Source organism: Nuphar pumila, chromosome 10 (genome assembly GCF_984573655.1).
Source record: "Nuphar pumila chromosome 10, dmNupPumi1.hap1.1, whole genome shotgun sequence".
NCBI classification, from domain to species: Eukaryota; Viridiplantae; Streptophyta; class Magnoliopsida; order Nymphaeales; family Nymphaeaceae; genus Nuphar; species Nuphar pumila.
In genome coordinates, this window is record NC_143258.1 from 28,011,044 (window position 1) to 28,025,592 (window position 14,549).

Sequence of the window (14,549 nt, forward strand, 5' to 3'; positions counted from 1 at the left end):
CATATGACTCTAAAGAAGAAAAAAATCTTCATCTTGAAGTAGCCGATCTCTTTAGATGATCTTTAAGAATGAATAGCCCATCAAGCTTTTCTTCAGAGAGTATGATTGCACCAAGGTTGTACTTGAGCAGGAGGTCTCCATCCTTTTGGGTGAGATATCCTTGCATCAAATACTCGTTAAATACATGACAAATCATATCGAGTCATAATATAACATTATTCATGAAGACATATTCATATCATATTAAATCAAATATGACAGTGTATCATATTGTGTGTCATCAAAATATAGTTTCTCAACAGAAACTCCATCACTCACTTTTCAGTAGAGAGAGAGAGAAGAGAAAGAGTAGAGAGGAGGGAAGAGAAGAGAAGAGGAGAGGAGAGGAGAGAATCCAAATAGATTTTGGATTTCTCTCTCTTTCCCCCTCAAGAAACCCATGTAAAGCCATTGGATGGCTGAGATTAAGAGGGTGAGATGGAGGGATCACCTAGCTCACCCCTCTCCCCCCCCCCCCCCCCTCCCTCCTTTTCCTCTTTTTTTGACTTTTGAATAACCTCCCATAAATGCTACCCACTCCTTTCAAAAAGTACTAACCATCCCCCTCTTTTTCTTCCTTGATTTTGGGGCTGATTTTTTACTTTCATTTCTTTTCCCTTTTTTTTTATCCGTTTTCAAGTAGCATGGGCTGCACTCTAGAGTGTGCCCATGCTTCTAGGGAAACGTTGGCTGGGTGCCAACCTTTCCAGAATTTAGAAAACCTCACTTTACTTGTTAAATTTTCATTTTGGTTCTTTTAAAAAAACTCTTCTTTTCCTTTTCTTTTTGTTTGGAAGTTTTGCTTTGATTTTTGAAAGTGTCCTTTCTAATTTTTAATAAAACCTAAATTTTTTCATAAACCACATTCAAAGTATGATTTTATAATGAAATGGGTTTTAAGTCCTTTTTTAAAAGTCTTGATGGTTTGATTTTTATTGAATATATATATATACATATATAAATATGATGTCCTTTTTATGAAATTGTAGTTTTGAAAAGATTTTTAAATGAAAGTAATGTGAAAATCAGACATCAAATAATAAAAACTGAGTCAAACTTTGGGAACGGGAATACTTTGTATTCAAACAAGTAACTAAACTACTCTTTATTGCCAAAATGAAAAAAGTACGAGGAAAGTAAATCTAATTAACTATTACATCCAATGAATACCCTACGCAGAGGACTTAAAATGGTTTGATTACAACCCAAATTTAAATTTCTAAATTCTAAAAGAAAAGGAAAAGTCTTCTATGTTTGTGCCTCTGTGTCACTTGCTCGCTTCTGCTCCACTCTGTGCTATCCTGCACAATTCAAAAGAACTCGAGCAACACAAGATACTACACTATGCAAAAGATCATCCTCAAAAGCAGATTTTGGGAGAACTAACAAAGGGGGTTCAAACTAGAGCTCAGCTAGAACGGATTGCAAACATGGCATTCATTTCTCAACTTGAACCAAAGAAGATTGATGAAGCCATCATTGATGAGTTCTGGATGCTAGCCATGACTGAAGAACTGAATCAATTCCAAAGAAATGACATTTGGGATCTTGTGCCGAGACCAAAGGATCATCCAATCATTGGGACAAGATGGATCTTCAGAAACAAGCTAGACGAAACAGGTAATGTTATAAGAAACAAGGCCAGACTAGTAGCTCAAGGATACAACCAGGAGGAAGGTATTGACTTTGATGAAAAATTTGCTCCTGTTGCTCGACTTGAATCTATTAGAATGCTCTTAGCATATGCAAGCTATATGGATTTCAAATTATTTCAAATGGATGTTAAAAGTGCTTTCTTAAATGGTTTTATAAATGAAGAAGTCTATGTAAAACAACCTCCAGGATTTGAAAATGAACAATACCCAGATCATGTTTTTAAACTCAAACGTGCTTTGTATGGTTTAAAACAAGCACCTCGTGCTTGGTACGAAAGACTTAAAACCTTTTTATTAAAAACTGGTTTTTCTGTTGGCAAAGCAGATTCTACACTATTTGTCAAAGTAGTGGATAATCATACCCTAATTGTTCAAATCTATGTCGACGACATCATCTTTGGATCCTCTAACAACACTCTCTGTGAAGATTTTTCTAAGTCCATGCAGAAGGAATTCGAAATGAGTATGATGGGAGAACTCACCTACTTTCTTGGACTACATATTAAGCAAACCAAGGATGGAGTTTTCATCAACCAATCTAAGTATGCTCATGAACTTCTGAAGAGGTTCAACATGAACTCAACTGCTTCAAAATCCACTCCTATGAGCACTACTACTGTGTTGGACAAAGATGAAGATGGTAAGACTGTTGATACAAAGGTATACCGAGGTATGATAGGATCACTTCTTTATTTAACTGCTAGCCGTTCAGATATAATGTTTAGTGTTTGCTTGTGTGCTAGATTTCAGTCAAACCCAAAAGAATCACATCTTAAAGCTGTAAAAAGAATAATGAGATATTTAAAAGACACAGTTGATTTTGGATTATTCTATTCAAAATCCTCTACATTTGATCTAATCTCATACAGTGATGCTGACTTTGCTGGAAGTAAATCTGACAGAAAAAGCACAAGTGGAACATGTCACATGCTAGGGCACTCACTGGTATCATGGTTCAGTAAGAAACAGAATTGTGTATCATTATCAACTACTGAAGCCGAATACATTGCTGCTAGCCTAGCTTGTACTCAAGTTATCTGGATGAAACAAACATTAAAAGATCTTGGTTTAAATTTTGAAAATACAACTATTTTTTGTGATAATACAAGTGCTATAAACCTATCTAAGAATCCTATTTTACACTCACGAACTAAGCACATTCAAATAAGACACCACTTCTTAAGAGAACAAGTCTTAAACAACATAATTAAACTAGAATTCATATCCACTAATCAACAGTTAGCAGACATATTCACTAAACCATTAAGACATGAAGACTTCACACGAATTAGAAGAGAACTAGGAATATGTAAACTAAGTGACTTATAAATTAATCTTAATATAATACTTCTTATAAGTTTTGTTAAAATCTTATTTTAAAAGTCTTTTTCTTCTTATCGATTTTTGTTAGTCAAACTAGGTTTCCATATTCACGTATACTCTAAACTCTTATAAGAAACATTCTTTGTGTCTTTCAACTTGTCATCTTTCAAGTACACATCCATAATGACTCCTTGTCCTATCTCCTTTCACTCATATCCATAAGAACTAATTATATTAAAAGCTATCATGACATTGTTCACATCACTCATCTCATATCTCCTTTATTATTTGTTGTCCTTTTGTGAAAACTTCTCTTACGATAAGTTGATTCACCTTCAACATGATAACATATTATTTTATGAGAAATCTTACTTTTCAAATTTTAGTCAAAATCGAATGATTTTTTTTTTTGTTCTTTTTACCCTCTTCTTCTAAAGATCTAGTTGCTATGTTTTTACGTATAAATTTTACTATATCATTTGTTATATCATATAGTATGTACACTCTATTTTTATCATGTCTTCCTTTCATTCTATCGACACTTCACTAAGACATTAATGCCCTTCATGAAAAATTCAAATGATTATCCTCTCGTACCACCTTTTAAGTTATTATATTTCACATAAATTTTTACTATATCATCTATTATATCACAGCCTAAGAACAATCTATTATCATCTCTTCATGGTTTACATCTTTTACGAAAAAGTACGGTAAAATTCTCTTTTCAAAAACTTGTACTCCACTCATTAGTACGTTTTGTATCACCATTTTATATCTCTCTCTCTACATTATACGAAGTTCCTTTTCATCCGTGACCATGACTCTCTCATATATTTTATATCTCTCTCCAATCGAGATTCATTAAAACCTTGTCCTTCACTCCACTTTATGTCATACAATTTCTATCCAACTTCAACTGATTGGTGTCCTTTATGACCACTCTCATTTCTTTTACATATCCGTATCACCCTCCTTTATATCTATTCCCACTCCTTTCACGTATATCAAAATATACACTTCTTAAATAAGAAATTATTGCATTTCCTCATACTCTCATGTTTGTCCTATTCCAAACTCCCTCTTCACGATTTTGGAATGCTTTCACATAAAGTAAATTCTTGAAAAAAGTTGTTTGTTCTTATTAGGCCATTATTCACTCTCTATTCTTCATGATCTTCACGAAAAACTTTAAAAACTCTTGAATCATTCTTTCTCTTACGTTTAATATGACACTCCATACTCAATTCGTGACTATTCTCACTATCCAACAAGATTGCCCATAGTAAATTTGTTACATATATAGAAAAATTATTTCGAAACTATGTCCTTCTTAATATCTATGCTAATATAATACACTCTCTTCCAAAATTGATTTGATTTGTCATTCACAAGTCTCTTATTTTACAACTCACGCATTTCCTCATTTCATATCAACAATTATTTTCTTCCTTCTATTTAATCAATTGGTTCATCTCCTACCATTCCATTCGATCTTTTCTATCCTTATACAAATTTTCTCTTGGTTCTAGCTCCTTTCTCTCCTAGTGCTTTATTCTCAAGACACTCGAAAATGGCTTCCTCTTCTACCAATGTGATCACCTCCGCCGATCTAAGGTATCCTGATTTGTTTCACACCTACACCTCACTCTGCTCTCGCCCCATTCATGAAGGAAAATTGATCAACTTTGACGACTTCATGTTCTTCGACTTAGACACCTATCTCCCCGAACTCAAACCTCTCATAGGATCTTCATCCCCAGCCGCCTATTATCCTGAACTAATTCGACTGTTTTATACCAACTTCTCTTCTGATCATGAACAAACCTCAATCACCAGCAAAGTCCGAGGACAGCTGATGATTTTCAATGCTTCCGACCTAGGTAGAATTCTAAATCTACCTTCCACCGGTACCGACCTTAACGCCATAGTACCAATCGACCGATCGGTACTTCGAAAAATACTTCTTTGCACCAACTGCTACCAACTTCCGTGGCACATGAGGAATCTCCAACCTCAAGCTCAGCTACTTGCCCAAGTTCTTCTCCACAACCTCTATCCCAAGCATCCCCGCCAGGGATTAGTTCCTCGAAAAATCTCTCTTCTTATCTACGCAATCCTTTCTTCTCTTTCGATAAATTGGTCATCCATTATTTTCGACCTTTTTATTCGTTATCAGAAATTTGAGCCTCTTCTTTTTGGGTGTTTTATAACTCCCATTCTCAAATACTTCCAAGTACCACTTCACAACGAAGTCATCCTCCGACCCTCTCACGTCCTCGATGCTACCACCTTCAATCTAAGGTCCCTGCACATGCCCGGCTCTGATGAAGCAGATCCACTGTCCTCCTTCAATTACTTTTCTGCTATGATGGATATCGAGCAAACTCAAGATCGAATCCTTCGTAATCAAGCCCTGTTGCAGCAGACTCGCAAGCGGAATCGTGCCAACCGGACAACTTCACCTTCTCCACCTTCGAGATAGACTCATTTTTTATTATTATATTTGGTCTGTAATAACTTATTAAATACTTTCGGTCTGTAATAATTTTTTATTACTCTGATCCCTCCTTTTTGTCCATGACAAAGGGGGAGAAAACCTGTCTCTTTAAACATTATTTCACCTTTTTTTATCATATTATTATTTCTATGCATAATGTCTTTTTGACAGGGGGAGCATATTTTGTCATCATCAAAAAGGGGGAGAATGTTGAGAAACTCGGTTTTGATGTCACATAATATGATACACTGTCTTATTTAATTTTGTATGATATGATAATATGTTCTCTTGAAATAATGTTATATTATGACTAAATATGTTTTGCCTTAAATCTAACGAGTATTTGATGCAAGGATATCTCACCCAATAAGGATGGAGACTTCCTGTTCAAGTACAACTATGGTGCAATCATACTCCTTGAAGAAAAAGCTTGATGAGCCATGCTTTCCTAAAGTTCAAATGAAGAAATCGGCTACCTCAAGTTGAAGATTTTTTTCTTCTTTAGAGTCATATGTAACAGAACCTTCAGGAACTTGCATATTGCATATTACATACTCATTCATACATACTATATCATAAAAGTATACGATAGTTTCAAAAAGGTTCTTTTTTGAAAACCAACAAGTGTACCTTCTTACAACCTTTTATGAAAAAGATATTTTGTCATATAATAATTGTACCTTCTTACAACCTTTTATGAAAAAGATATTTTGTCATATAATAATTGTACCTTCTTACAACCTTTTATGAAAAAGATATTTTGTCATATAATAATTGTACCTTCTTACAACCTTTTATGAAAAAGATATTTTGTCATATAATAATTGTACCTTCTTACAACCTTTTATGAAAAAGACATTTTGTCATTATACCTTACACTATATACAAGACAACATAAAATCGGCTACATAAGAAAAACAAATAAAATATGTTTTTGAAAAGACTTAAGTTATCTTCTTTAAAATGTTTCTTAATACAAGAAGAAGACAAAAACATAAATCGGCTACACAAAAGAAAAACAAATAAAATATGTTTTTAAAGGACTCTAGTTACTTTTTCTCATAACTATAGAATGTCGACTTACTTGAAGTCATCATTCTCTTTACAAAGCATTAAATGCCTTCTGTAACAAATCCCTTCTAAATATCCTTCCCAAAGAATGTCGACCTTCTTTTTGGGTCCTCATTCTCTCTGGAGACTTTAAAATACACTACATAAAGAACATACTTGACATGACTATGTACAAATAAATATCTCAAAGCACTCATAGTACTTACACTCATTTAAAGTAAAGAAGTACTAATGTACCTCAAATCATTAATTAGAATAAAGACAAAACTACAACCCAACGTTCAAATGTACTATTGTAAGAAATAGACTTTCTTACATAAAATATGTATTACCTAAAACACTACAACGACTAGTGTACCCTCTATCTTACTCTTCTGGAAAAAGGCATTCTCGATCTTCTCTAAAAGATATTTTTGAAAAGACATAACATTTCATATTTCAAAAAGTTACAATTCCAAAATGTAACGACTACTTTTTATAAGCTATATAAACACACACACATAAACTATTCAAACAAGAGGAATGAAATAGACGTGTGAGCTTACAAAGAGAAAAATATTCTATTCGTGATTTAAAAAGAGAGCCTTGAAAAAGAAAGAGAAAAAGAAAAAGAAAGAAAAGAGAAAAAGTCAAGTCCAGCTCTTTGACAAAGAGTATCTTCTGAGTGACAAACAGAGCATTCTTAGAATCCTTCATTTGTGCATTCATATCATTCTGAAGGTTCTATAGGAAGTATTGTAACTCTGTTTATTCACTGTACTCCTTCTTTGTTTAAAGAAGTAGACCTCTGTGAAAGAGGGTGTTGCCCTTCTCTGTTGAGAGAAGAAGACCTCTTGGGAAGAGGGTGTGCCCCTTCTCTGTTGAGAGAAGAAGACCTCTTGGGAAGAGGGTGTTGTACTATTTATCCGGTAACTCGGATGTTATAGTGGAATCTCAAGTGGTTTGCTTGGGGACTGGATGTAGGTCTGGAAATTGACCGAACCAGTATAACTTCTGTGTTTTATGTGTTGTGCCTTATTGCTTAATTATTTTATTTTATCGATCATTATCATATTTCACTATTCACCCCCCCTCTAGTGGAATTTCATTTGGTATCAGAGCAGGTTTGCTGGTTTCGACGTAACAAGTCTTCCAGCACAAATGGCATCTACCTCTTATGCTCGTGATATTGAAGGTCAACACGCATCTCGTCCTCCCTTCTTCAATGGCTCCAACTATGGATATTGGAAGTGCAAAATGGCTATCTTTCTCAAATCCATAGACTTTGCTGTATGGAAAATTGTTGAGCATCCATACACATCTCCATCCGCAGACTATAACTTATGGTCTGATGAAGAAAAGAAAATGGCAAACTTAAATGCAAAGGCTATGAATGCCTTATATTGTGCCATTGATCAAAATGAATTCAACAGAATATCTATATGTGAATCTGCATATGACATTTGGCATTCTTTGGAGGTGATTCATGAAGGAACCAACAAAGTTAAAGAAGCCAAAATATCATCTCTTGTTAGAAAATATGAGTTGTTCAAAATGAACAAAGATGAACTCATCACAGAGATGTTTACCAGATTCACCAATATCACCAACGATCTGAAATCTCTGGGTGTAACATATTCCCAGACTGAAAAGGTGAAGAAAATCTTGAGATCTCTCACAACTGATTGGGAGAGAAAGACCACTGCTATTGAAGAAGCTCAAGATTTATCTAAGCTTACATTGGACGACTTAATAGGCAATCTTATGGCCTATGAAGTCCACATGAAAGAAAGAAGGGAAGAAGAGCAACCAGTAAAGAAAACTCTAGCTTTCCCAGCCCTATCTGAGAATGAAGACTCAGATAAAGAATCAGAAATTGCGCTACTTACCAGAAAATTCCAGCGCTTCATGAGAAGGAACCGGCTTCCAAACAAGCACAAGGAAAGAAAAGATCTTAAAGAAGATCCCATGTGCTTTCAGTGTAATAAGCCAGGGCACTTAAAACGTGACTGTCCCCTTCTCAAAAGAAAGTCCAAGACTGAGGAACCAAAGAAGAGGTTCTTCAAGAAAAAGGCTCTGCATGCTCAATGGGATGATTCAGAACCATCCACTAGTGAAGAGTCAAGTGATGATGAAGCCGAAACTGCAAATATGTGCTTCATGGCAAACGAAAGTTCGGTAAGTGAAATCTCTGATTTTTCCTTTGAAGAACTTCTAGATGCTTTTCAAGAACTATTTGAAGAATCTAGAAAATTGAGTTTCAAAAATAAAGCTTTAAAATCTGAAAATTTAGAGCTTTCTCAAGAGAATGAAAAACTCAGCAGTGAAAATTCTGAGTTGAAAAAGAAAAATCTTTTGCTTATATCTGAAATTTCTTCTACTAGCTCCAAAACTAAAGATATGCAAGTAGAAGTTTCAGAGCTAAAAAGTAAAACTGAGAACCTCATGAAAACGGTTTTCAAGTTTACTAAAGGTAAAGAGAACTTGGATAAACTCTTATCCTCTCAGAAGGTCTCCTTTTACAAGAATGGGATTGGCTATTCTCATTTCAAAAAACCTTCTTGTATAAATCAAAAGACCACATTTGTGAAAAGTTCATCTGAACCAAATAAGGAGTATTATATTGATAATCTTTTTAACTCCTCTAAAGAGATAGACAAACCCAAATCCAAATGGATATGGGTTCCAAAGTCTAACAAAAAAGGACCCGATTGGGTACCAAAAAGAAGATTTACTTAATGTTTTGCAGGCTTCAAAGAAGAACAGATGGATACTAGATAGTGGATGTTCAAAGCACATGACAGGACATCCAGACCTTTTTGCTGTTCTTCATCATAAAGAAGGAGGAACCGTCACCTTTGGAGATAACAACAAAGGTTTGATAATTGGTATTGGAAATATTGGTAACATAGACAAACCTCTTATCAAAGACGTTCTCCTTGTTAAAGGCTTAAAACATAACCTACTAAGTATCAGTCAAATGTGTGACACAGGTTATAATGTTAGCTTTAATCATGATGCATGCCTCATAGCTGACACAAATGAAAACATCATCTTAAAAGGTATAAGAAAGAATAATATATACGAACTATACCTAGAAAACATCACAGAACATTGTCTTATAGCTAATAATGACACTCAACATCTATGGCACATGAGAATGGGCCATGTCAATTCAAAATACATGTCCAAACTAGCTAAAAATAAATTAGTACGTGGGTTACCCAACATATCTTTTAAAAAGGATTATTTTTGTGATGCATGTCAATTAGGAAAATTGTCAAAATCTCCTTTCAAATCAAAAAATGTCATCTCAAGTAAAAGACCTTTAGAGCTTCTCCACCTGGACCTTTTTGGTCCTTCTAGGGTAGCTAGCCTTAATCATAATAGATATGTTTTTGTCATTGTAGATGATTACTCAAGATTTACTTGGGTAATATTTTTGAAAAACAAAAGTGACACATTTTGTCAGTTTGAAATCTTATGTAAAAAATTACAAAACGAAAAATCATGTTCTATTGTTAAAATCCGTAGTGACCATGGAGGAGAATTTGAAAATGAACTCTTTGAAAATTTTTGTAACTTGCATGGTATTTCTCATAACTTTGCCTTCCCTAGAGCTGCACCTCAAAATGGTGTAGTAGAAAGAAAGAATAGAACCCTTCAGGAATCTGCCAGGACTATGCTCCAACACAATAATCTTGTAAAATCTTTTTGGGCAGAAGCTGTTAATACTGCATGCTACATAACAAATAGAGTTCTCATTAGACCCTTATTAAATAAAACTCCCTATGAACTATTCTATGACAGAACTCCAAGAATAGACTACTTCAAAGTCTTTGGATGTAAATGCTTTATCCTAAACACAAAAGATAGCCTGGATAAGTTTGATGCTAAATCTGTTGAAGGCATATTCTTAGGATATTCAAGTCATAGTAAAGCATACAGAGTTTTCAATAAGTGTCATAATACTATTGAAGAATCTATGCATGTTAGTTTTTGTGAATCTATTGATCAATCTGTTCATATACAAACTAATGATGATGTTGAAAGTACAGATTTATTTTTAGATAACACAGCTAAATCTAATGAAGATGATCACCAAAGAACCTTTGTCGATATCAAAGATCATCCTCAAAAGCAGATTTTGGGAGAACTAACAAAGGGGGTTCAAACTAGAGCTCAGCTAGAACGGATTGCAAACATGGCATTCATTTCTCAACTTGAACCAAAGAAGATTGATGAAGCCATCATTGATGAGTTCTGGATGCTAGCCATGACTGAAGAACTGAATCAATTCCAAAGAAATGACATTTGGGATCTTGTGCCGAGACCAAAGGATCATCCAATCATTGGGACAAGATGGATCTTCAGAAACAAGCTAGACGAAACAGGTAATGTTATAAGAAACAAGGCCAGACTAGTAGCTCAAGGATACAACCAGGAGGAAGGTATTGACTTTGATGAAACATTTGCTCCTGTTGCTCGACTTGAATCTATTAGAATGCTCTTAGCATATGCAAGCTATATGGATTTCAAATTATTTCAAATGGATGTTAAAAGTGCTTTCTTAAATGGTTTTATAAATGAAGAAGTCTATGTAAAACAACCTCCAGGATTTGAAAATGAACAATACCCAGATCATGTTTTTAAACTCAAACGTGCTTTGTATGGTTTAAAACAAGCACCTCGTGCTTGGTACGAAAGACTTAAAACCTTTTTATTAAAAACTGGTTTTTCTGTTGGCAAAGCAGATTCTACACTATTTGTCAAAGTAGTGGATAATCATACCCTAATTGTTCAAATCTATGTCGACGACATCATCTTTGGATCCTCTAACAACACTCTCTGTGAAGATTTTTCTAAGTCCATGCAGAAGGAATTCGAAATGAGTATGATGGGAGAACTCACCTACTTTCTTGGACTACATATTAAGCAAACCAAGGATGGAGTTTTCATCAACCAATCTAAGTATGCTCATGAACTTCTGAAGAGGTTCAACATGAACTCAACTGCTTCAAAATCCACTCCTATGAGCACTACTACTGTGTTGGACAAAGATGAAGATGGTAAGACTGTTGATACAAAGGTATACCGAGGTATGATAGGATCACTTCTTTATTTAACTGCTAGCCGTCCAGATATAATGTTTAGTGTTTGCTTGTGTGCTAGATTCCAGTCAAACCCAAAAGAATCACATCTTAAAGCTGTAAAAAGAATAATGAGATATTTAAAAGACACAGTTGATTTTGGATTATTCTATTCAAAATCCTCTACATTTGATCTAATCTCATACAGTGATGCTGACTTTGCTGGAAGTAAATCTGACAGAAAAAGCACAAGTGGAACATGTCACATGCTAGGGCACTCACTGGTATCATGGTTCAGTAAGAAACAGAATTGTGTATCATTATCAACTACTGAAGCCGAATACATTGCTGCTAGCCTAGCTTGTACTCAAGTTATCTGGATGAAACAAACATTAAAAGATCTTGGTTTAAATTTTGAAAATACAACTATTTTTTGTGATAATACAAGTGCTATAAACCTATCTAAGAATCCTATTTTACACTCACGAACTAAGCACATTCAAATAAGACACCACTTCTTAAGAGAACAAGTCTTAAACAACATAATTAAACTAGAATTCATATCCACTAATCAACAGTTAGCAGACATATTCACTAAACCATTAAGACATGAAGACTTCACACGAATTAGAAGAGAACTAGGAATATGTAAACTAAGTGACTTATAAATTAATCTTAATATAATACTTCTTATAAGTTTTGTTAAAATCTTATTTTAAAAGTCTTTTTCTTCTTATCGATTTTTGTTAGTCAAACTAGGTTTCCATATTCACGTATACTCTAAACTCTTATAAGAAACATTCTTTGTGTCTTTCAACTTGTCATCTTTCAAGTACACATCCATAATGACTCCTTGTCCTATCTCCTTTCACTCATATCCATAAGAACTAATTATATTAAAAGCTATCATGACATTGTTCACATCACTCATCTCATATCTCCTTTATTATTTGTTGTCCTTTTGTGAAAACTTCTCTTACAATAAGTTGATTCACCTTCAACATGATAACATATTATTTTATGAGAAATCTTACTTTTCAAATTTTAGTCAAAATCGAATGATTTTTTTTTTGTTCTTTTTACCCTCTTCTTCTAAAGATCTAGTTGCTATGTTTTTACGTATAAATTTTACTATATCATTTGTTATATCATATAGTATGTACACTCTATTTTTATCATGTCTTCCTTTCATTCTATCGACACTTCACTAAGACATTAATGCCCTTCATGAAAAATTCAAATGATTATCCTCTCGTACCACCTTTTAAGTTATTATATTTCACATAAATTTTTACTATATCATCTATTATATCACAGCCTAAGAACAATCTATTATCATCTCTTCATGGTTTACATCTTTTACGAAAAAGTACGGTAAAATTCTCTTTTCAAAAACTTGTACTCCACTCATTAGTACGTTTTGTATCACCATTTTATCTCTCTCTCTCTACATTATACGAAGTTCCTTTACATCCGTGACCATGACTCTCTCATATATTTTATATCTCTCTCCAATCGAGATTCATTAAAACCTTGTCCTTCACTCCACTTTATGTCATACAATTTCTATCCAACTTCAACTGATTGGTGTCCTTTATGACCACTCTCATTTCTTTTACATATCCGTATCACCCTCCTTTATATCTATTCCCACTCCTTTCACGTATATCAAAATATACACTTCTTAAATAAGAAATTATTGCATTTCCTCATACTCTCATGTTTGTCCTATTCCAAACTCCCTCTTCACGATTTTGGAATGCTTTCACATAAAGTAAATTCTTGAAAAAAGTTGTTTGTTCTTATTAGGCCATTATTCACTCTCTATTCTTCATGATCTTCACGAAAAACTTTAAAAACTCTTGAATCATTCTTTCTCTTACGTTTAATATGACACTCCATACTCAATTCGTGACTATTCTCACTATCCAACAAGATTGCCCATAGTAAATTTGTTACATATATAGAAAAATTATTTCGAAACTATGTCCTTCTTAATATCTATGCTAATATAATACACTCTCTTCCAAAATTGATTTGATTTGTCATTCACAAGTCTCTTATTTTACAACTCACGCATTTCCTCATTTCATATCAACAATTATTTTCTTCCTTCTATTTAATCAATTGGTTCATCTCCTACCATTCCATTCGATCTTTTCTATCCTTATACAAATTTTCTCTTGGTTCTAGCTCCTTTCTCTCCTAGTGCTTTATTCTCAAGACACTCGAAAATGGCTTCCTCTTCTACCAATGTGATCACCTCCGCCGATCTAAGGTATCCTGATTTGTTTCACACCTACACCTCACTCTGCTCTCGCCCCATTCATGAAGGAAAATTGATCAACTTTGACGACTTCATGTTCTTCGACTTAGACACCTATCTCCCCGAACTCAAACCTCTCATAGGATCTTCATCCCCAGCCGCCTATTATCCTGAACTAATTCGACTGTTTTATACCAACTTCTCTTCTGATCATGAACAAACCTCAATCACCAGCAAAGTCCGAGGACAGCTGATGATTTTCAATGCTTCCGACCTAGGTAGAATTCTAAATCTACCTTCCACCGGTACCGACCTTAACGCCATAGTACCAATCGACCGATCGGTACTTCGAAAAATACTTCTTTGCACCAACTGCTACCAACTTCCGTGGCACATGAGGAATCTCCAACCTCAAGCTCAGCTACTTGCCCAAGTTCTTCTCCACAACCTCTATCCCAAGCATCCCCGCCAGGGATTAGTTCCTCGAAAAATCTCTCTTCTTATCTACGCAATCCTTTCTTCTCTTTCGATAAATTGGTCATCCATTATTTTCGACCTTTTTATTCGTTATCAGAAATTTGAGCCTCTTCTTTTTGGGTGTTTTATAACTCCCATTCTCAAATACT